Source organism: Eptesicus fuscus, chromosome 21, assembly GCF_027574615.1.
Source record: "Eptesicus fuscus isolate TK198812 chromosome 21, DD_ASM_mEF_20220401, whole genome shotgun sequence".
In the NCBI taxonomy this organism is placed as follows: domain Eukaryota; kingdom Metazoa; phylum Chordata; class Mammalia; order Chiroptera; family Vespertilionidae; genus Eptesicus; species Eptesicus fuscus.
The window spans coordinates 23235588-23257744 of NC_072493.1; the positions used below are offsets into that span (position 1 = coordinate 23235588).

The 22157-nt window shown below is 58.3% G+C and overlaps 1 protein-coding gene across 1 annotated transcript in view; it reads left to right on the forward strand.

Moving 5' to 3' along the window:
* The first annotated feature begins 1303 nt into the window (after positions 1 to 1303).
* CBFA2T3 (CBFA2/RUNX1 partner transcriptional co-repressor 3) overlaps positions 1304 to 22157 on the forward strand; it is a 54497-nt gene continuing 33643 nt past the window's right edge. Inside the window, exon 1 of the mRNA XM_028142990.2 lies at positions 1304 to 1412. The gene's annotated coding sequence lies outside the window, so the exon portion shown is untranslated. The remainder of the gene's footprint in view (positions 1413 to 22157) is intronic.

Sequence of the window (22157 nt, forward strand, 5' to 3'; positions counted from 1 at the left end):
GGGAAGAGGAGTGAAGTGGGGTTGGAGAGGCCCCGGGCAGCAGCCTGGGGCACTTCTTTGGGTTGGCAGTAAATGAATGATATTCAAATGAGCGCCAAGCACCCCTACTGGCCCGGGCCGAAGAGCCCGGGAGCGAGGGATCCTGCGCTTCCAGCATTTTCGTCTTGGTTATCTCCTGGATTCCGCGCGTGGGGCAAGCGGACCCTGGCGGGCGGCAGAGGGAAGGCGCCCCCTGCCGGCCGAGCGCGGAGACGACCCGGGCCACGCGGCGGGCGGGCCGGAGGCCGGGGGAGGGCGTCTGCCGCTCGCCTCCAGCCTGGGCGCCAGACGCCTCGACTCCTAAAACTGCCAGGCGGGCGGCCACCGACCGCCAGAGGTGGGTGTGTGTGGTGACACGCTCAGCTCCAGGCCCCCGCCCGCCCGCCCGCGCGGGGCGCGGCCTGCGGAGCCGGCGAGGGTTGGCCCGAGCGGTGGGTCCGCCACGCACGGCACCTGCGCTCCCCGCACGGCGCCCACACTGCTACCCCCAAGACGTCCGCACCCCCACGGCACCCCGCGCTCCCGCACATTCACTCGCATTCCCCATCCACGGCATCCAGCGCTACCCTCGCGGGAACCCCGTGCTACAGAGCAGTGTGCATCCCTCTCTCCACCGCACCCCGCTCCCCCCGGGACTCCGCGGCGCCCCCCCACCCCGGCACCGGGCTCAACAGCACACACACCCCCACTCCCACCGGCCGGATCAGCCCCCACACTTGCACACACACTCAGGGCCGCCAGCTGGGCCCCCCACAGCCTCCGACAGAGTTGCCAGGGCGCTCCCTGGGGTCCACGTCTGCCCCAGGGCGGGGACGGGGACGGGGACGGGGACGGCGGCGGGCGGCGCCCCACTCCCGAGCCGGCCCGCACGGAGCCCGGGCCCCTCTCCGCGGCCGGCGCCCCGGGGCGGAGCCGAGCGCGATGGGCGCCGAGAGGGAGGCAGGTGGCGCAGCGGCGGCGGCGGGGGGCAGGAGGCGGAGGCGGAGCGCGCGGGGCGGGGGCCGCGGGGCCCCGTGAGACACTCGGGCGAGAGCGCGGCAGCCGGAGCCGGGCGCCCGCGAGCCAAAGGCGCGGCGGCTGGACCGGGCGCGGGCCGCGGAGGCCAGAGACCGCCCGGGGCGGCGCTCGCGCTTTGTTCCCGCGCGGGCAGCCGGGAGGGCGGAGCGAGCGGCCGGAGCCGAGCCCGGGCATGGCCCAGGCGGCCGCCCCGCGCGCCCCGGCCCCGCCGCGCGCCTGAGTCTGACGCGGCGGGAGAAGACGGAGCGCGGATCGCCCCCCAAGTTGCGGAGGCGGGGACCGAATTCGAAGCAAAAGCCACTTCGGGAGCCAGGTCGCGAGAGTGCGATCGCCTCCGTCTGCCGGACCTCCGGACCGTAAGTGCCCCGTCTGTCCCGTGCGCCGCCGCCGCTGTCACCCCGACTTCGCCCGCGGCTGCCGTCCAGGGGTCTTCTTGCAGCCGCGCCGAATGCACGGGCGCCCCGGGCACCCTCTTTCCACTTTGCAAAGTTGGAGCCCACGGTAGGGTGGGGCCAGCCCACTCAGCGCCCACCCACTTGGACTGAATGACTCCCGCCCCCCCCCCCTTCTCCAGGTGAACCGAGAACTTGACCTGCCCGGGATGTGGTCAAACTTAAGGTGGGGACTGCGTCGGAGGGTGGAGAGTCCTGTAGGCTCCCCTGGCGGATCTGGGCTTCCTGACAAAGGCCCTGGGCCAGGTGACAAGAGGACTGGGAGGGGGCCTAGAGGGTGACGCCAGGATAGATGGAGGGTCCAGGGGCCTGGCTGGGGAGGGTGGTCCAAGCTCTCTGGAGCCCCTGCCCCTCTTGTTTTGGTTCCTGGCCCTGCCATTCAGGAGAGTGGTGGTCAGGAGTTAGATGGTCTTGGGTGAAGTCTTCTCAGACACCCTCAGGGGGGCCTGCCCTGCTCTGGATGATTGGGGAGAGGAGCTTGAAAGCTTTCCTGGGGTCCTGACAGCCCGTGGGGCCTCTGGTGCAGCCCCATGGCAGTGATTATGCTCACACCCTTTGGGAACCGTCCATCTGCGTGTAGGGCAGGCTGGGAGCCAGGCTGTGGGAACCGCAGGGAGGGAGGTGTGAGCCGATGTGGAGGGACAGATGGCTGGAAATGCAGCCCTAGATGGGCTTACGTGAAGCAGAAGGCAGTGGGGCCCCTGGCAAGCCACACTGTGAGCCCCTGGGCTCTGAACACACAGCCCCAGGCTGTCCCTCCTCCCAGCCCCTGTGTGCTGGGCCTGGGAGCCACAGACTAGTGGGCAGACCCCTGTAGGTGTGGGGACCCCTGCCTTCCCCCCCCCAAAAAAAACAAAAAACAACAACACTGTATTCGCCACCATTAGGGCCAAGGCCTGTTCCAGAGGCCAAGGACAAAAATATTTCCTTTGAGAATAGAGGAGACCTTATGCGCCTCTGTAGGGAGATCTGAATAATGGTCAGGCCCTGTCTTTGACCCTGTGGCCAGGATACTGCTTCATTATGTCTAACTGGGTGTGTGTTTCCTCCCCTAGACCCAGAAACAGGAGGTTCCCAGGGCGGCCACCCTCAGAGGACAGGGGTTGGCTGGGGACAAAGGGGGGTAGCTATTCTGCATCCTAGCATTGCTCTTTCAAGTTGCTGCAAGGTTCTGGAAACTTGTTAAGGTTGGAACCCGGGAGCAAGGTGGGCTGGGCCCCAGGGAGTCCCACTCTCCCCGGGTCCCAGATACAAGGCGGCCCCTGGTATCCTTTCTGCCGCAGGCACAGGGGCAGGAAGGTCCTACCCACAGTTCCTGGGCATTGGGGTCCAGCTGTGTCATTTGCCCCACCCCTACCCTGCCCTTCTGGATGGGGGAAGCCCCGAAACTCACTTGGGCCCAGGAGGCAGAGGGTTCTGTTCTGTGCAGCCAACACTGCCATGCCCAAAGAGCCACGCTGTCTGGAGGGCTAGGCTGCCAGACCACCTCTATGTTGGAAGGGAAAAGGAGAGAAAGGAGACAGGCTTGAGCCGTGGGGACAGATGTGGCATTCCGTGCTCCCCAAGAGCTCGGCAGACACAGGCCGGGAGAACACCACGTAGGACCAGTTTTCTGGGGGAACCCAGCTCTCTCTCGATCTGTGTGTGATGGGAGGAAGGGACAGTCACGTGCGCGGTACTCATTTATTCACAAGCCCAGCTAGGGCTGGTGGGCTGGAGGATTTCAGCAAGATGTCTCCCTCCAGGACCCTCTGGGGCTGCCTCGGGCCACCCACCAGCCCTTTTGGGTCCACACGCTCTTCCTCTGTCACCCGGTTATCCGCATAATTGAGTTACCACCTCCAGGAAATCTCTCTGATTTGGCTCCACATATTTTCATTTCTGCATGACTGGAAGAAATTAATTTTCCTTCCTACGCAAGGATCTGGAGACGCCGGGAGGCTGGGTCACTAATCTGAAAGATTCAAGCCAGCAGGGCTGCCACCTCTCAGAGGACCAGCCAGCCGCAGAGAGTGGGGGGGGGGGGGGGAGGGCACGAATGGGGGGTATGGGCAAGGCATTCCCGCTGACTGAATCCTTTCTGAGGCTCCTGGCTGGCCTCCCCATCCCCTGTGGCTCCGTGAGTGGGTTGTGTTTGGTGGTCATCTGATTCATCCTCAGCCTCCCATGGCACCAGGATCCTCAGGATGGTGGTGGAATTCAAATGATCCGAATTCCTTCCCCAGTCAGTGTGTGCGTGTGTGTTCGGACTCCAAAACAGGGAAGAGGCTCTGTGACCCATTTCCCTGGAGTACGGTGAAAAGCTGCACACAGTAGGTGCTTAATTAATGGAGCTCTTAGGGAGGGAACTGGCATTTCTGTGGGGCATCTCCGTCCTGCTTATTGTGTCCTGCACTCATCTGCCCACTGCACTGCTCGGACCCGTGCCTGCATCTGTTCCCAGTCACAGCAGCCCAACTGTCAGCGCCTTGTTGGGCAGTTACTATCGGCCAAGCCCTGCTCGTACTCACTGAGTCTGCGTGACACCTGCAGGGCTGGTGGGGCCTTCCCTTTTTCACAAATACCCAGCATGGTGCGGGCCCATCAGGCTCCGGAGGGAGTCTGGGTTCTGCTGCCCCACCCCCCCATCCCCCACACTGCATGAAAGCGGCTGCCTGGCTTCTGGCCCCGGCCCCTGCATCGGCCTCCCTTTGCCCAAGGCCCTCCTGCCCTCATCCTGGCCTTCCTGTCAGCATTCCTTCTACACCTGTGGGGACAGGTGGTGGACTGCTTGGTGCTGACTGGGGTTAATGCCTCAGCTGTCCGAACTTTCACCTGGACTCGCCTCAGGCACATGAAGCACAGCTGTAGCTGACATCAGGCGCACCTGAGGTTCTAGGAGGAAGAGCACCTCAGCCTTGTCTGGGTCACAGTGCCTAAGGCCAGCCCTATCCCAGCTGTTCCCAGTTCACACCAGAGCTGGGAGGGGGATCATTGTGTTCAAGACCTCCTAGAAGCCACTGGACATTGTCTGGCTGTTAGAACAGGGCATCCAAACATAGCATCACGCTGATAGGAATCCATGTCTGGGCAGCTGGTGTCACCTCCCAGGCCTGGGAGGAGAGAGGTGACCTGGACTCTGTCATCTGTAAATGCAAGAGGATGGCCGTGATTGCACTTACTGCCAAGAAATGCCCCGGGAAGTGTCTGCCACCCACGGCTCAGTCACTGAGCAGACAGTGAATGAACACCTGTGTCGTGCCAGGCAGGGGGTAGCGTGGTCATAATGCAGCACCAACAGAAACTCTCACTGTGCTAGGCTCTGTGCTGGCACGCTTCCTTACATTTAACAAGCCTGAAGGTGGGCACCCTTGCTGTCCCATTTTCCAGATGGGGATGCGAAGGCCCAGAGAGGTTCACCAGAGGCAGGTGGGCAGGCGCCACACTGCTGCTCCCGTGTGGAGGTGGCCAGGCCCCTGGAGCAACCTCCAAGTTCAGAATCCTGAGGGCCAGTGTTGGGCCCACAGGCACCTGCTTACTCAGAGCCCCTGGAGATACGCTGTGCACCCGTGCCTGGAGCCACTGTGTCGGCTGAGGGAGGGACAGGCGGAGGCTGGAAACTCGTGATTGGTGGCTGCGGCCTTTGAGGGTCGAGGCCCACTGGGGGCAGTTCAGAGGGGCTGACAGGCTCTTTTCTGGACTATGGCACAGCTTCTGGGAGATTGGGGCTCCCAGGTCCTGGCCAGGCGGCAGGCACCATGCTGTGTATTTACAAGAAGCCAGTTGCTCCCTGGCTTATTCTGGCTTACGCTTGTGGCTCTCGGTCTCCTCAGGACTGTTTGGGACGGGGAATCACACCTCCACATCTTTTCCTGAGGTCATGCCCTCAGGCCTTTGGGTAAAAAGAACAGGCCTGTTTCTACTTCTATGGTTCCCTGAGTCTGGGATCCCCCCACCACCCCCTTTACATGAGGCCCAGATAAGGCCACTTGGAGGGCAGGGGCTGCAGGAGAGGCCCAGCCCCCAAGTGCCTCTGAGGGCCGCCTTTAGCCAAGAACGCTAATGCAAGCAGGGCTCCGCTGTCTGGAAACAAATTCCTGGAGTGGAAGCCGCCCTTGCAGCATCAGTGGAAAGACCCAGGCAGAGCCCTGGCGTTCGGGATGGAAACTCATGATGATGAAAGTGATAAATAATTGGTGCCTGGTTCCCACTTCTGAGTTCACAGCCAGACCCAGGGTGCAGGGTGCAGGGTTGGGCTGGAGCCTCAGACGTGCGAGAGAACGTGCTTCCCGCCGCGCTCTTTGCAGCACGGTTTCCTGCAGCAATAAAACAGAAGTTAAGACTTCTGCTTTTCGTAATTCGTGGGACCTCACGGTGAGCCAGATGTCACTGGAAGGAAAACAAAGATGCGTAATAAGGAAGATGTCTCTCCGCCAAGGCGCCAGCGCCCCCTCTGCTGCTCAGCCACACACTCTCCGCCGCCTACATCCGTCCTGTTCGCTGTGCACACACACACAGTGCCTCCCAGAGTCAGACTCAGAGCCACCCAGGCGGCCCCCGGGGCTGGGAGTGCGGTGGAGGACGTGGCAGGAGGAGGTTTGGGGAGGACGTCCGGGCACTGGGCACCGGGACATTCTTCTGTTTACTCGAGCAGAGAAAAGTCCACAGTAGGGGCAGGGCAGGAGGAAAAGGGCCAGATGAGACGCTCCTGGGCCTCCCGGGGGCAGGTGGGGAGAGCTCCTCGTGTGCCGAGGGCCCTGGGTGACAGGTGGGACTCACACGGGAGCTCTCGCCCAGTGGTCCTGACCTGGCAGCAGCCAGGAAAGGGAAGTCCCCCAGCTGCCGAGGGCCCCTCTTACAGGAAGGGGAGGGGAGGTGTTGAGAGGCAAGGGGGCCACAGCTCTTTGCCGAGCTCCAGGAGCTCCTGCCCCGTTCTCTGGGGCAGTGGGGAGGGGGAGGGGCAGCATGCTGGCTTCTCTGAGTCCCACTGGCTAGATTTGAACCGTGATTCCTCTCCCACTGATTGTGTGGTCATCAGCAGATCACTCACCCTCTCTGTGTCTTTGGTTTCAAAAGCAAAATACAGTCACGGGGCTCCTGTCTCCTCAGGTTGTGATAAGGTATGAAAGATCCATGTGATCTGGCGTGTGGTTACTGGCTTGGGGACATGGCCGTTACATCCCCGCTCTAGGCGGACACCCAGTGCTGTCCTGGGATTCACTGGTGGGTGGGGCATCAGACAGTTCTGCACTCAAACCCCGTTTCTCCCTCCCAGACAGACTGGGTAGGGGGCCTACTCTCCCTACACCTATGTCCTCCTGTGCAGCCCGGGCCCCCGCGCCTGCTGACCCACCTCCCCACACATGACGGCACAGCAAGCTCAGGGCCAAGCTCTCTGCGCTCTGTGCCACCTGGGGACACAAGCTTCATTCCCCAGCTGCATCCCCCTCCCATTTCACAGAGAGGACACTGAGGCTGGGATCACACTTCCCATAGCTCCTTGGTGGCAGAGGTGGGCTTTCCACTCAGGAACCCAGTTATCTAACAACTCGAGAGCCTCTGTGTTGTTGCCACACCAGGTCTCCAAATAGCTGGTGGTGACTTCTCACCAGGCCTTGGGGTTCCAAGCCCTGGCCTCTTGCTCGGACTGTCATCTGGCCTCAGGAGCCCTTGTGTGAGTGACTGCACACATGGACGTTAGTGTGAGTGTGAGCATATAATGTGTGTGTGTGTGCACGTGTGAAAACCAGGCAGAAGAAGGAAGTGTGACCTCCACCTGACTGCCTTGGGGCATTTATAGGAGAGCCCATGCCCATCTAGATGGCCAGAGCTGATAACAGTGGAAGAGTGCGTGCCAGGTCTTAATCCCCACCTGCTCTTCCCGGCCCAGCTGCACTGTGACAACGTGGGAACTTGGTCTCAGTGTAACCGAAGCTCAGGTGGGAACCAGCACAGAAGTCAGAACAGACTTGCCCCACACCCAGGGCCCTGCACCCTGGAGACTGAAGTCAGCGTTCACTGAAGGGACCAGCAAAGGCCTCAGAGATAGAACTCTATCCCTAGACGCCTGCCACTACACACCCACATGGGCTGTCCCAGGACGTCTGTCACTGCCCTACATGGAATGTCCCAGGATGCCTGCCACTACCATCTACATGGGCTGTCACAGGATGTCTGTCACTACACATCAACATGGACTGTCCCCAGGATACCCATCACTGTACATCTATATGGACTCTCTAGGGCACTTGTCACTACACACCTCCATAGACTGTCCCAGGATGCCTGTCACTACACACCTACACGGACTGCGCAGGATGCCTGTCACTATAGTGTCTATCTACATCACTGTCCCAGGATGCCTGTCACTCTACATCTACATGGATTGGTTATGGGAGAGCCTAGTTTTGGGAGTCAGATGCCTAAATTCTAAGCCAGCCCACGTACTAGCCCTTCTTCACTGGGGCATTTCTACAGCTTCCTGGTCCACGTGAAACCTCCTTTTGGAATTTCAACAATCATGGTTGCACATATCTGGTAGCGGGAGCCACCACAGCACCTGGCACAGACTCGATTTTCCTTTCTGAGTCGAAGTCAGAGCTTATACTGACCCTGGGGGCTTCTAGGTTGAGGCAATAACTGTGAAATCCTGGACTTGATTTATCTTAATGTCACGTGTACAGAGGGCTTTTATCTGACTCTCATAGAGCCTGAGACTCCCTCCAGGTACCCTGGACCCCTTTCCTGTGTGGTATTCCTCACATCACAATGGCCTTCATCCCAGTTAGACCTCCTGGTTTAGGAGATTATTTTGGGCAGACCTTCCCACAGGGTCCCTCCTGGCCCCCTAAGGACATGCCTACATATATGGGGTGTGTTTTGAGTTAGAGATAATAAGATCTCCACATCACCAGCCCGCTGGGGCCTGCCCTCATTCGCAGTACTGCCTGCCCACTTGTTCAGGTGGGAAAGAGCACAGAGCCTGGAAAGGGGGGTGGGGGGGGTGGGCTGTGGCCTTCCCACATTAGCGCCACCATAGGATGGGCCCCAGGTGCCACGGGAGGAAGGTCAGCCTGGCCCCTCACACACCCGTGTCCCTCACGCTGAGCTTGGGCTCCCCAATCCTGTGCTGTTAGTAACACAGACAGGCTGCTGCATGGAGGGGTGGAGAGGTTGCAGCCTGCCCTACCTCAGTCTCCCCAGTGGGGTGTTTTTAATTGTGCTCCAATACACAGAACATAAAATTTACCATCTTAACCACTTTAAGTATACAGTTCAGTGGTATTAAACACATTCGCATTGTTGTGCAACCATCAACACTATCCATTCACAGAGCTTCTCATCTTCCGAAACTGAAATCCTGTCCCATTAAACAGTGACTCTCCATTTCCCCTCCCCAGCGTTTTATTTCCTATCTCTGTGAATGTGACTCCTGGGGACCTCATATGAGTGGAATCGTGTAGTATTTGTCTTTTTGTGACTGGCTTACTTCACTTAGCATAATGTCCCCCATGTTCATCCATGTTGTAGATCCCTTCTTCCATCGATGGACACTTGAGTTGCTCCACCTTTTGGCTCTTGTGAATTACGCTGCTGTGAACGTGGATGTAAAATATCCCTTTAAAACCCTGCTTTTGATTCTTTGGGGTATGTCTTCAGAAATGGAATTTCTGGATCATATGGTAGTTCTATTTTGAATTTTTTGAGGAACCTCCATTCCACCATTTTAACCGTTTTTAGGTGCGCAATTCAGTGGCATTTAGGACATTTACAAGGTTGTGCAACCATCACCGCCATCTAGTTCCCCAAAGTTTTCATCACCCCAAAAAGAGACCTCATACCCATTTGTGTTCACTCGCCACTCCCCTCCCTCCAGCCCCTGGCAGCCACTCGTTGTCTTTCTGTCTCTGTGGATTTGCCTGTTCTGGACATTTCATATAAATAGAGTCATATACTATGTGGCCTTTTGTGCTGACTTCCTTCGCTTAGCGTGATGTTTTTGAGGTTTGGCCATGTTGTCACGTGTCAGTACCCCACTCCTTTTTAATGACTGATGTTTGATTGCAGGGTAGACGCATTTTGCGGATCCATCATCAGTTGATGGACATCTGGGGTGTGAATAATCTGTTGTGAGCATTTAGGTGCAAGTTTTTGTGTGGACATGTTTTCCATTCTCTTAGGTCCAACACACCGAGAGGAAGTGCTGGGTCACGTGGTCACTCTAAGTTCAACTCGTTGTCTGCTGGGTTCCAAGGGATGAATGAAGAAGAGCTGCCTGCCCTGGCTGCCCAGGCTTTCCTGAATGCCTCCAGGTCATCCCACACACCTGTGAGGGTGGCCACCGCCGTCCTCTTTTCACAGGTGACCACATTGTGGCCGGGGGTGGTGAACACAGTTGCCCAGGGTCACCAGCTGGTGGGGACGCCCTTGCCGGGTGCTTGGAGAGGATTGTTTGAACAGCAGCAGCTCATCTGCCTGCAAGCTGTCACTGTATTTGGTTCCACAAACAGTTACTGAATCTCCCCAGCACCTGCGTCTAACCTTCATGGCATGAACAAGATGTCGCATCTGGTCTCCCAGCTTCTGTCCTTGTCCCTCATTTGGGAGGTAGGTGGGGGTCCTCGCACGAGGGGTCCCCTTCAAAGCCAGTCGGATGAGGCAGCTCTAGGGACAGACCAAATTGCTGCAGCGGCTTTGAGGCCACACGCCCCCGCCCCTAGTTGCTCACTGAAATCCCTTTCTTGCTGTTCCCAAACACACGGGCATGTTCCCACCCCAGGGCCTTGGCTTTGGCAGTCCCTCTGCCTGCTCTCCCTGACACCTGCATGGCTCGCGCCTGCCCTCCATCAGGTCTCGCTCGGGGATCCCCTTTCAGTGAGTGGCCTGCCCCTGCTGTTCCTCCAGGGCACCCCCGCTCTCCCTGTGCCGTGCCTTTTCTTCTGTGTAGCACTGCTTGGCTCCCTCCTAGAAGGTCAGTCCTGTGAGGGCAGCACTTTTGTCTGTACGTTCCCTACCACCCCCCAGAGCCCAGACAGGCCCCTCATGCGGGAGGTCCTGAGGAACAGGAACATGTCCCACCGGGGAGCCCCTCCAACCACATCTCCCAAGCGCCGATGCCTAGGGTCCCCGGCTGGTGGGGACGCCTTCGCTGTGTGCTCGGAGAGGCTTGTTTGAACAGCAGCTCGTCTGCCTGCAAGCTGTCGCTGTATTTGATTCCACCAACAGTTATCTCATCGCCAAGTCTGCTTCCCAGCGCCGGGAGTCGCCGAGACTTGCCTGCACAGGAGCCACGGAGGGGAGGCAGCTTAGGGTCATCCTGGGCAGTCTGCACACCTGACATTGTCCACCCCCAAGCAGATGTTCCTCCAGAGCTCAGCTCAGCCAGTCCTCGCTCGGAGGCAGGAGAGGGCACACCCCAGTGATCCAGAAACACTCACTAGAGCGGGCCCTGGGTGCCCGCTCACAGAGGCCCCCAGTTCCAACGGCTGCCCAGCAGCCCACCCCAAGCACGGCAGCGGGAACAGCCATGAACACACCGTGCCCCGGGTGCTCGGGTCAGGAGTTCGGACAAGGCCTGACGGGGACGCTGTGTCTCCGCCTCGGGGTGTCTGGAGCCTTGGCCAGTGGCCTTGGCAGTTGGGGCTGCTACTGGCACAGACGGCCCGGCTCTGCAGGGCGTCCCGGGCAGTGTATGCTGGCTGTTGACAGAGCATCTCCATGTGGCCCTCCCCCACCACCTGGGAGGGAGCTCCTGGGCCACAAGGAGCCTATGTGACCTGGGTGGGAGGGGACCAGAGCCCACCCCCTGCAGGGAGGTCACTGTGAGGTGTGGTCAGAGGAGGAGGGAGGGAAGTACGGAAGCTGTCAGATGTGAAATCGGGGCAGGACCCTGGCAGTGTGGCCCCATCAGCGGATGCAGCTGCTGTCCCCCTGGACACCCAGGCTGACCCCACACAGGGCAGGAGACCTGAGGAGGTCCCCGGAGAAGGATGGCTAGACCCTCCCCTCCCCCAGTCTGTCTGGACACAGGGAGGAATCGGAACAACCATATCCTGGCTGGGAGGGCACGGGAGAGTTGTTTTTCATTTCTCTCCGCATCGGAAAACAGTGGAGCCCTCAATGTGCAGCAGAAATTCAGTCCCTCCCTCTTCCTCTCACCACACCTCCTGGTGGGGTGCGGACTGTGGACCATAGTGACCTTAGTTTCCAGCTGTTGTCTCCCCAAGAGGCTGACCCCGGGTGGGGGGTCGCTGCTACCCGGCCTGTGAGACGCAGGCACGGAGCTGGGTGACAGTTAGTTGAGACAAGTCTCCCATCAGAATGTCACTGGTTTGGGTGCATGTCTATTCCTTTCACAAATAACTATTGAGTGCCTGCTGCTCATGGGCGCTTTCCAGAATCCAGCATCATCAGACCGCTGCCCTCGGGGCGCTGCTACTCTGTTAGGAGAGAGACAGGCAATAAATGAAGGAGACACGTGATATTTTCTTCACCAAGGGCCCAGGGAGGGTCACGGGCTGGGTGGGAGGTCGCTGTCCCGTCAGGTCAGGCCTGTCTGGTAAAGTGACAGTGTGCTGAGGCCTGGAAGGGGAGGAAACCAGGTGGCATCAGGCACAGCCTCTCTGGCACAGGTGACAGCAGTGCAGAGGCCAGGAGGCACCTCTGAGGACCAGCAAGGGGGCCTTGTGGGTGGGAAGATGCAGGGACGGGGGCAGGAGGTGACAGAAGGCCGGCATGGGAGCCACGCTGTAGGCGCTGCGGGCTTTGTGTAGGCAGAGGTGCTGGTGTGAATACTAAAGCATGAAAGTTAGTGAGTGTCCTGCGTGCCCGGCTTTGTCCTGTCATCCGGGGGGGCGTGGGAGGGGGGTGTCTGTCTGACTCGCCACCCTGGTAACTACACGGCAGCGACCAGTTTGTCCCTGAGCCAGATTCCCGCTCAGAGCTGGGCCTGCAGCCTCCGGATGGCATCCCCAGCGTGCAGGCCCCGTGGGACCCCTTCAGGTTAACCGCATCCCTCTGTGCGGGAGCCCACGCCGAGGCCCACAGGACACCTGGAACAGTCCCGCGGATTCGTCACGGCCCCACAGCTGGCAGGTCCGGGGCTCACCCACGTCCTTCCTAAATAAAGCTCTTGGCTGAGCACAGGTCACCTGTGTTGATGGGCCACGTGGCGAACCTCCGTGTCAAAACATGTCCCACGGTGTGGCCTGGTCGCCACTGCCAAGGGGGAGGAGGCGGAGGGGTGGCTGCTTGTCTCCCGAAGCCTGCACTGCACAGGGGCGGTCAGAAGATGGGCGTTCCGGAGACCAGGCAGGGCCTGCTGGCAATCTGGTGGAGCTTGGTGCTGGAGGGAGGGGCTTGTCCAGCTGGGTACCCGAGGAGGAATTCTCTGTCCCTTTCAGGAGCCAGAATAACCCTGATTTGCTCCTCACTTCTCAGCATCGGGCGCGTTACTCCCCGATCAGACCCACTCGCTCCAGCTCCTGGAAGCTCTGTATTCTGGTGGGTGAGTCAGGTCTGAGTTAAGGGGAAGTGAGTCCTACAAACACCTGGAGAACGCAGAGGCCGCCCTGCAGCCCGGGACCCTGCTCCCGCCAGGCTTGGGGACCTGCTGGCAGGGGCAGCAGGTGTGAGGACGCTCTGGAAATGGACGGGGAGCCTGGTCTTTGCCCACTCATCCTCTCTCTTAAAAACAGGCATATGAAAATGTTCACACTGCCCAGGTGGGGAGGGTGTGCACCCCGTGGCCTTGACAGCAGGCAGGGTCTTCCTACTTCCCAGCCTCAGGAAGACCATCCCGAGGGGCACGCTGGAGACGAGGGTGCAGTGTCCCCGAGAAGCTGATGCAGCTCTAGAGCCCCCAGAAAAATGCATGGCCCGATTTGCAGGTGCCTCAGAGGCTCACGGACATGCCCTGGCCCAATGTGTCAGGGTTCAGAGGGGAAACCCTGGAGCCAGCGGTGTGGCCTCAGGCATGTCCCTGCCCTCTCAAAGGCTCAGTTTTCCCTGCTGTGAAATGGGAGATGGCATCCTCCACCAGCCTCCAAGCCTATCTATCGCCTTAGCATGAGGAAGGTCCTCTCACCCCCTCCACAGAAAACCCCCCGAGGGCTGTTTGACTCAGCAGGGCCACACCCGGATCTCCTGGAGGTTCTGGGACCATTTGGTGGGAAGAGTCAAAACATCCAGAAGGCTCCCACACGCAGGAGGAAGGCAAGGGAACCTGGCTCCTCACTCTTCTCCCCCAGAGCAGCTGCCACCACGGCTGCACCAGCGTCAGGCCCATCTGCCTGCCTGGCACCTTCCCAAGCCTACGGGGAGGGGGCCCAGGCAGAGCTGGAAGCAGACCCTCTGCCGCTGCAGAAATGGCCCGTTTGTTCTGGGGCCAGGCAGGTGTGGGCTCCTGGATGAGGCCACGCTGTGTGCCCTGAGGCCGGCTCCTGCCCTCTCTGTGCCGCTTGGAATCAACGCTGAGATTCTAGCTGGGGGCTGGTACACGCTGCATGAGCCCTGGGCTTGGCCACAGTGAGCACTCACTGACCAGTGGCTTCTAGTTTCTCCCAAGACTGTCCACTCTGTTATAACTGTCTGCCCCACTGCCCGTGTCACCCATGAGGGGATGGAGAGCATCCCCTGTGACTTTGAATGAGAAATGTTTAGATAGGTGTGAGGAGGCCCCACCTTCGGTTTCAGCGAGGTCAACCACCCCTAATTCCCAGCAGGGGATTCCCTGTGCTGGCTCATTCACAGAGAGGTTAAGTCCTTGCCCAAGATCACTGGGTTTAAACCTAGTAATGTGGCCTCTCCACAGAAGACATAGCCTCTTGGGCGTGGGGCACCAGCCCTTGCCGCTGGGCCCACCCTCATGAGCCCCTGCCTGGCCCTTCACCCCTCAGTACTCCTCCCAGGGGGTGCTGCTGGATCTGAGATCCCTACAGTCGTTTTCTCTGCAGCCATCTCCCATTTGAAGTCCCAGCCAGTGAGTCCTCTGGGCTCCTCCCTCCAAGTGTGGAGGCCTCCTTGATGTCTGGACCACCCGGGGCCGTGGGACTGCCAGTGGGGTGTCTCTCACCCAAAGGGCAGGCCTAGCGGGTAGATTCTGCTTCCTGGCTGCTCCTCACAGAGCCTCTTGGGCGCGGGCAATGGCTCTGGCTTTGTTGGGGTGAGCCGGCACAGGACTCCTTCTCTGACAGGCCCAGGGCCCCAGTGTGCTATGGGGGAGCCCCAGCCCTTTCATGACTTGACTGCTATTAGGTTGTTTTATTGCTCAATTTTGGTTAAAAGGCCCCAGAGAAACGCCCCAACCCTTATGATGGCGAGTGGGTGTTGAAAGGAAATGTGCATTGCAGAAGATCTGAAAGAGGCTCCCGCCCCATCTAGGTCTCAGGGTGCAAGTCCTGCAGCCACGAGTAGGGTGGGCCCACAGCAGCTCAGGAAACCACCAGGCGACATGCAGGAATTCAGCTTGGTGGCCTGCCTGGAAGGGGAGGCAGGCAGGGAACAGAGGGCAGAGAGGCCTGCAGGAAAGCCCTGGAATCTTCACATCCATGCTTCAAGACAGAGGTGAGGGTCCCCCCCACTTCGCGAGGAGAACTCAGGCCCAGAGACCCACTCACAGCCCATGGCCAGACCGTGAATGGACACCTGCCTTCACACTCCAAAGTCGTGCCTGCCCCTCACTAGCCTGTAGCCAGCCCTCACCGTTCCAGGGCTCCTCTGGGTCTCTCCATCCCCATTTGCCAAATTGGGGAGACTGGATATGTGGAGACACCACAGTGGATCCAGGCAGTTGCGTGAGCTCCGGCTGGGGCCCCTGCAGAGCTGCACTAACTGGGTCAGAACCCGAGCTTGGCCCTGCCTAGCCGTGTGCTTTGGGCAGTTACTTAACCTCTCTGTGCCTCGGTGGTCCCATTTATAAAATTGGAGTGTAATATGTTTTACTTTTTCATCACTACTATCGTAATGGAATGACCTCCCAGGGCTGTCGGGAAGATTAAAGGAGTTAATATTTTGTTGGCCACTGCCCTGGCTGTTCGCCTCTCCTCTCTCCAGTGCTGGGACAGGATTTCAGGCGGAGACGTGCAGCTCATGTCTAAGGGATGTAAGCAGTCTGTGGAAGGGACTTGCCCCTGGGGACAGTGTGATGTGGACTCTGGCCTGTCCACTTGTGTATTGTTGACCCATCCCTCAGAGAAGGCCCCTGGGGCAGCCAGCCCCCTGAGCAGACACCAACAGGGAGTTGGAGAAGCAGACTGCTGTAGAATGTTGTGGGCCTCAAGTCTCTCATCTGCAAAGGGAGGGGTTGAGTGACTCCTAATGCACCAGTATGTGGGGTACCTTTGCACGCTGTTAATCTGATGCCCATGGCAGACATTGCTAGTCGATCTCTGCCCACGCCCGTGGTGGTGGCAGGCATCACTAACTGATCACAGCACTCCTTTCGCATTGAACCTGCCCAAGGCAGCATCCTTCTTCTGGAGCAGCTCTGGTGCCCCCTTTGCTTGTACTTGCATTCTAGCGGAAACCTATTACCTACTCTAGTTGGATGGGCTCTGAGGGCCAGCCAGCTCTGATCATTTCAGCATCCCTTAGCTGAGCGTAAAGATGGGGCGAGTGTCTGACAACCACACATGTCTGTGGGAGGCAGGATGTCCTGTCCTGGGCCGAGTAAGGACGGGGAGATGTCCCTGGAAGGAGAGACCTGGGGCATGGAGGTGGAGCCCAGCTGCCCAAAGTGTGGTTCCCAGGATCTGTCAGACTTGCAGACTCGAGGGTCCACCCCATACCTAACTCCCTGGAATAGCATTGGCATGTGAGCCTGGCCCACTGTGATACAGGTGATGTACACACCACAAGCCCTGGAATTGGAGTCCTGGGTTCAATTCCTGCTCTGGCAGGTGCAGGTGATGTGGCCCTGGACAGGTTGTTGCCCTCCAGGCCTCTTGCTGTAAGTAGGAATGGTCAGGGGCGAGGTGGCCTGGTTCATTTGGTGAGCATGTGCTGAGCGCCTCCTGCATGCCCTGGCTGGGTGACAGTGAAGCAGGCAGAGGACGCTGTGTCATTACAAACCCCTTGAAGGCTGAGGGGGAGGACAAGCCAAATGAAATGCTGGTGAGGGGTGGGTGGGTGAGGACGCTCCCGGGAGCCTCCAGCCACGTACAACACTGTGAGCACTCAGCAGGTGCTCACTGAGCAGTGGTGCCCTTTCGCGGGGACTCTGATCCCTGCCCCAACAAAATATGGCCAGGGCATAAGTGGGGCACCCTTAAGGTCCCTTCTTCTTCTTCTCAGTGACAGCAGGGCCTAGAGGTGGAGTCCTGGGGCTGGAGGAGGCTGAGGGGCAGGAAGAGGTGGGGCAGAAAGGGCCTGCAGGAGGGGGGCTTCCCCCTCCCCGGGGTGCGCCAGGAGGGGACACCCTTGACCGCTGGCCCCCATGCAGGAGGACCCTGGCAGGAGGTGCCCACTGGGCAGTCCCGATTCGGGGAATCCCAGCTGGCTCTGTGCCACCACCTCCCTGCCACCCTCATCCTCCAGGAGCCAGACACATTCAGGATCCTTGCCAAGCTGGGGGGAGGGATGGCACTCGGCTTCTCTACTCCAGCCATCCTTTCTGCTGCCTGCGTGTAATTAACAGAGTAATTAAAAACAGGATGAGTTAATTGGTATTCATTTATGTGGCAGATGTTTTTAATTGAGGCAGGAAACAATTTACCTGTTTACATAAACAATGGCAAAGGCAGGCTTGTAAAACACGTTTTTTTAATATTTTCCTCCCCCTTCTGAAAAAGAATTGAAGTCACTTGGTCTCCCCTGCGCCTTGCCTACTATGAGAGCTGAGCAGGCCCCGCCTGGAGGGGAGGCCCGGCTGGGGGAGGTGTGGGAGGTTCAGGCCAAGAGGAAACATCTGTTTAAAAGCTTTGCTTCCAGAGGAGGCTGTTTTCCTTAAATTCAGAGAAAGGAGGTGTTGTTCCCAGGTTGCGGGGACGCCAGCAGGGCTGGGAAAGGGTGGGGGCCCCTGTCCTGCCAAGTTTGGTGCCCTTCTGGATGGGGCGTTGCTGTATGCCTGGGAAGGCTTACCTTTTCCACTACATTTTTGGAGGCTTGGTGTTGCACAGTCGGACCACACCTGCAGATACTCACCAGGGTTCCCCATCACACACTCGGCCACCTTGCTCACGTGACCGTGATGCAGCGTGCAGACCTAGAACATCTGCTGGCAACAAGGACGGCACCAGTTAGACCCGTGGAGTCAGGCTGGACCTCAGTTCAGCAAACTCAGGACTTGAGTTCCTGGCTAAGAGAGTATTCAGAGCCAAGACTCAGACCGTCGGAGAAAGTTTATTTAGAAAGTCCCAGAGGTAGAAGTGAGCCTAGAAGAAATGGTCTCAGGAAACAAGTTACAGAGGCGCAAGAAGGGCCCTGGGCGCTTGGGAGAGAGAAGCAGTGCCGTCCTCATCTTGAGGTCTCAGGGGAGGACCCCAATAAAATATTCACCAGCTTTCCAGGTGGGTCCCTTCAGGGTCATGGTCTCTACTGATTGGTGGGCACCAGGGCAGGGGGTCATTCGTCAATGCAGCTGGTCCTGAGGTCAGCCATGGCGTCACTTGTCTGGATTTGCTGCTTTTCTGGGCCTGGAGCTGAAACACACTGAGGCCTAGATGTATATTTGACTCGGGTCAGAACCTCATTGTCCTGGGGGCTTAATGCTGAAGGGCTATTCTCCAGCCCCCTTCTTCCTTCCCCCTTTAAGGGGGTCGAACCTGAATGACCAACAACATGCCATATGAGGAAAGGTCAGGGAAGGGTCCGACTCACGTGACCAGAGACATGAAAGATCGGGGGGGTCTAAACCTCATTACCAGCGATATGCTAGCGGGGGGGGAAGGTTACCCTGGAGGGGTGGGGTCCTTGTTTTGCCAGTGTTGCCTGTTGCTAGGCACCGGGGCTTTGCACCCTAGTGACCTGGTGCCCTTCTGTACCTGGCCCATCGTCCTTGCTCTGCTCATGTCTGTCTAACTGCAAACCACACATCCATCGACAGACATTGCCAGTCGACACCGTGTCAGAGCTTCTCGTGACCGAGGAGGCATATCATGTGTCTATGTGCTGAGCACGAGCAGCGGGCCTAGGGCCTGACCTACCCTGTCTTTGCAGGGTCCAAACCTTCCACCACCTGGGTCCAGGGGTAGGACAGATGAGCCCGTCTGCAGGGAGAGCTCCCAGGAGGGCCTTGGAGGAAGCAAGTGCTCAGGGAGTTGCCTCTTTGTAGAGTGGCACTCATTTGGCCCTTGCTGTATGCCTGGCTGCAGCAGTACGCTTTGCGGGTGTGCGGTATTCCTTTGATTCTCCCGTTAACACTCAAGGGGAGAGGTAATTATTCCCATCGCACAAGCGAGGACCCCGAGCGCAGCCTCCAGGTGGTCACTGGAAAAGACACGTCGGCAAGCAGGGGAAACGCTGATAATAGAAGCGTCTGACTGGTAGGCACCTTTATTTGCCTTTTCTTAAAGGGTAAACATGCACAGGATTGTATTTACACAGAGAGATCTGGACGGACCCACAAGAACTGTCAGCAGAGGTGGCTCCGGGTCAAGGGACTGGAGGAGCAGGGGCCCTTTGCCTTGCCCCCTCTCTCGTTCTCTGCTGGGGGAGCATTGCCAAGACTGGGCTTTCCTGTGTGATAGTGACAGTCCTGGCCAGGGCCAGGCCGCCAGGTTCACCAAGGACACGTTGCTGACTCCTCCGAAAGCCGGGTCAATAGTGGGGTTCTTGTGAGAGGTGATGCAGGTGAAAACTTGGCCCACGGCGCACAGCAGATGCCCAAAAGCTCTGCACCAGGAACTGGGGATGCGGGTGCTCCTGAGGCTCTCGGCACCCCCTGCAGAGGGGGATCTGGCCTGTGCCCTTTGGGTGACATACAGTTGGAATTTCTGGGACATGTTGATGGTCCCTAGGGCAAGAAGATGGAACTTCCTGGAATCCATTGGGGAGAAAAAGCCCTGGAAAGTCAGAGCCCCCAAAGCTTCAAGCTCAGAATGCCCAAAGTGTGTCGTCAGCAGCCACGCCAAGCTGCTGGGGCTCGGCACCCCCTCCTGGAGGTGGTATGAGGCTGCCCTGACTCCAGGCCCCTCTGGCTCTGCCGGAGTAAAATCATGAAATCACCGCAGCCATGGGTATCTGAAGAGGTGAGCAGCAGGCTGGGGCCACGGTGCCGGTGGTGTCCTTGCGAACTCAAGCCCTGTACCAGTTCTGTGTGACTTAGGTGAGGATCAGGACCTCTCTGAGCATCTGGGGAGTGAGGGCAGTAATGGCCTCCCTGTGTTGTGAGCTTTGACCTCAATAATGAGTTAGCTGAAAAGCTCCCAGCATGGGGCTTGCCCTCCTGCCTTTGCCCATTCTGCAAGAGGAAGCGAGAACCCCCAGGACCCCCCATGAAGGCTAGGTAGGAGGCATATCACTTGATCACAGGAGCAGAGGGGCCTAGGGCCCCCAAAGCGGTGGGGTCTTCTCACGGTCTGCCTTTGTCCCTGGGTTGCGGTATCAGGACGGGCCTGGTTGGTGCCTTCAGTGTGCCAGGAACTGAGAGGACACAGGGACCGTATGGGTATGTGTGCGCTTCTGGGTGGGGGTGAAAGGGAGCCCCGGGTCCTCGATCTACAGGGTGCTCCCTGTGGGGGGTATCAAGGTGCTGCCACATGAGGCCTACTCTTGCCTCCGCTCAGCCACACCAGCTCAAGGGTCATCTTTATGAAAGTGGGGAGATGAAAGGTTAGGGACGACGCTGGGAGCAAAGCCAGCCCAAACTGCCTTTGCGTGGCCCTGTCTTTCCCAGGAGGTCGTTTCTAAAATCCCATTTCAGCCGCTCGTATTTGAGGGATCTCGCGTGCATCACAGCCTGCAGTCCCTCAGGCCCTGTCAGCGGGGGATGGTGTCCCCACCCTTCAGGGGATGACATAAGCCTCACCGGTGTGTGTGGCTCAGTGTACACATCACAGGTGATCTGGGCCTCACAGGTCGTGTGGATTGGTGGCTGTTCTGGGGCTGGCGGGAGAATCCCCTGGCACTCAGGAGAAACACGTGCAGGAGAGCCCTCCAGTCCCTAATTATTACTTAGCATTCATATGCGCAGCATTATTTTAAAATTTGGCAGCCTTTTTCTGGAGAGTTCAAGGTGATATGCAGCCAATTTGCACGTTTTTTAAACAATGAAAACATGTTGGGAATTGGTTAAGCCTTCGTGGCGCCTCGTTGCCGGCAGAGGGAAATCCTCACTCCTGGGCCCGGTTTTCCAGACCCTCCACAGACTGGCAGGACTATGCCCCGGCCTTCCTGCCCACTCCCCACCTCGCCTGTGGCAGAGCTTTCGTTTGTCCCTGAACCCCGACTGCCATGCCTTTGACTGAGCTATGCCCTCTGCTGGGGACGCCGTCCCCTCAGGGGTGCAAGTTGTATAGCCTTCAGGACCCAGCTGCAGCGTCGCCTCTTCTTAGAAGCGTTGACACTCGACCCCCAGCCCAGGGTGTGCCTGCAGCTGTCTATAGGACTTCCCACTTGATCCAGCTATGAGCTCAGAGGGCAGACCTGTGGCCCCATGAGTTCCTTAGATTTCATCAATTCCTTTTTTTAAAATAAATAAACTAGACAATGTATGTTTATGAACTTATATGACAGTTTGTAATTATCTATCCGTTACTTATTGTGACTGTTTGCTTCTTGGGTGGGGCGGGGCACAGTGCTGGTGGGCAGCAGGCAGTTAAAGAATAAATCAAGGGCCCTGGCTGGAGTGTTCAGTGATGAGGGCGTCAGCCCTTGCACCAAAGGGTCTCAGGATGTATTCAGTCAAGTACCTGGGATGCGGGTTTGATTCCCTGGCCCTAGTCGGGGATTGTGATGGAGGCAACCAATTGATGTGTCTCTCACATCGATGTTTCTTCTCTCCCCCCCGCCCCCACCGCCCTTTTCCACTCTCTCTAGGAAGCAATGGAAAAAATATCCTCAGGTGAGGATTAAAAAAATAAAAATAAATCAAGTACATGGTTTAAATGGGGGAGGGAGGGTCCTGTTACAGAGGGAATATAGAGATAAGGAAGTCTGGCTCCCCTTCTTCCCAGGTGCAGTGTCTGTTTCCTTCTAGAGATACTGTGTACATGTACATATTAGATATGTTCTAATATCCCAGGGGTGTTCTGCAGCCTTTCTTGGGGTCACATCCCCTCCCTATAGGAAATACACAAGCAGACACCACACACACACACACACACACACACACACACACACACACACACACACTGCATATACTGTCCCTCTGTTGCAGCCCATAATGGGGGGGGGGACTAACTCTTATCATTGGACTCTTCTGTTCACATCTCAGCGTAGGTGTCCTTGACTCCAGGAGGCCCTCACTGAATCCTCTCAAGCCAGGTGAGGACTCTCCTGGAGTCCCCCACCCCAACCAACAGGTCCTAGATAGGTATGTGTGCGTGTTGGCGGGAGGGGGGCGGTGTAAATGCAAGCGCAAAGCAGTTGTGGGTATTCGCTAACCGTCTCTTACTTACTCCTCACAACATCCTCCTCAGTGCACAGATGAGTAAACCAAAGCTCAGAGAAGCAAGGAGGCTTGCCCACAGCCACCTAGGAGATGAGGTCAGGGGCTGATCTTGAGCTCGTCTA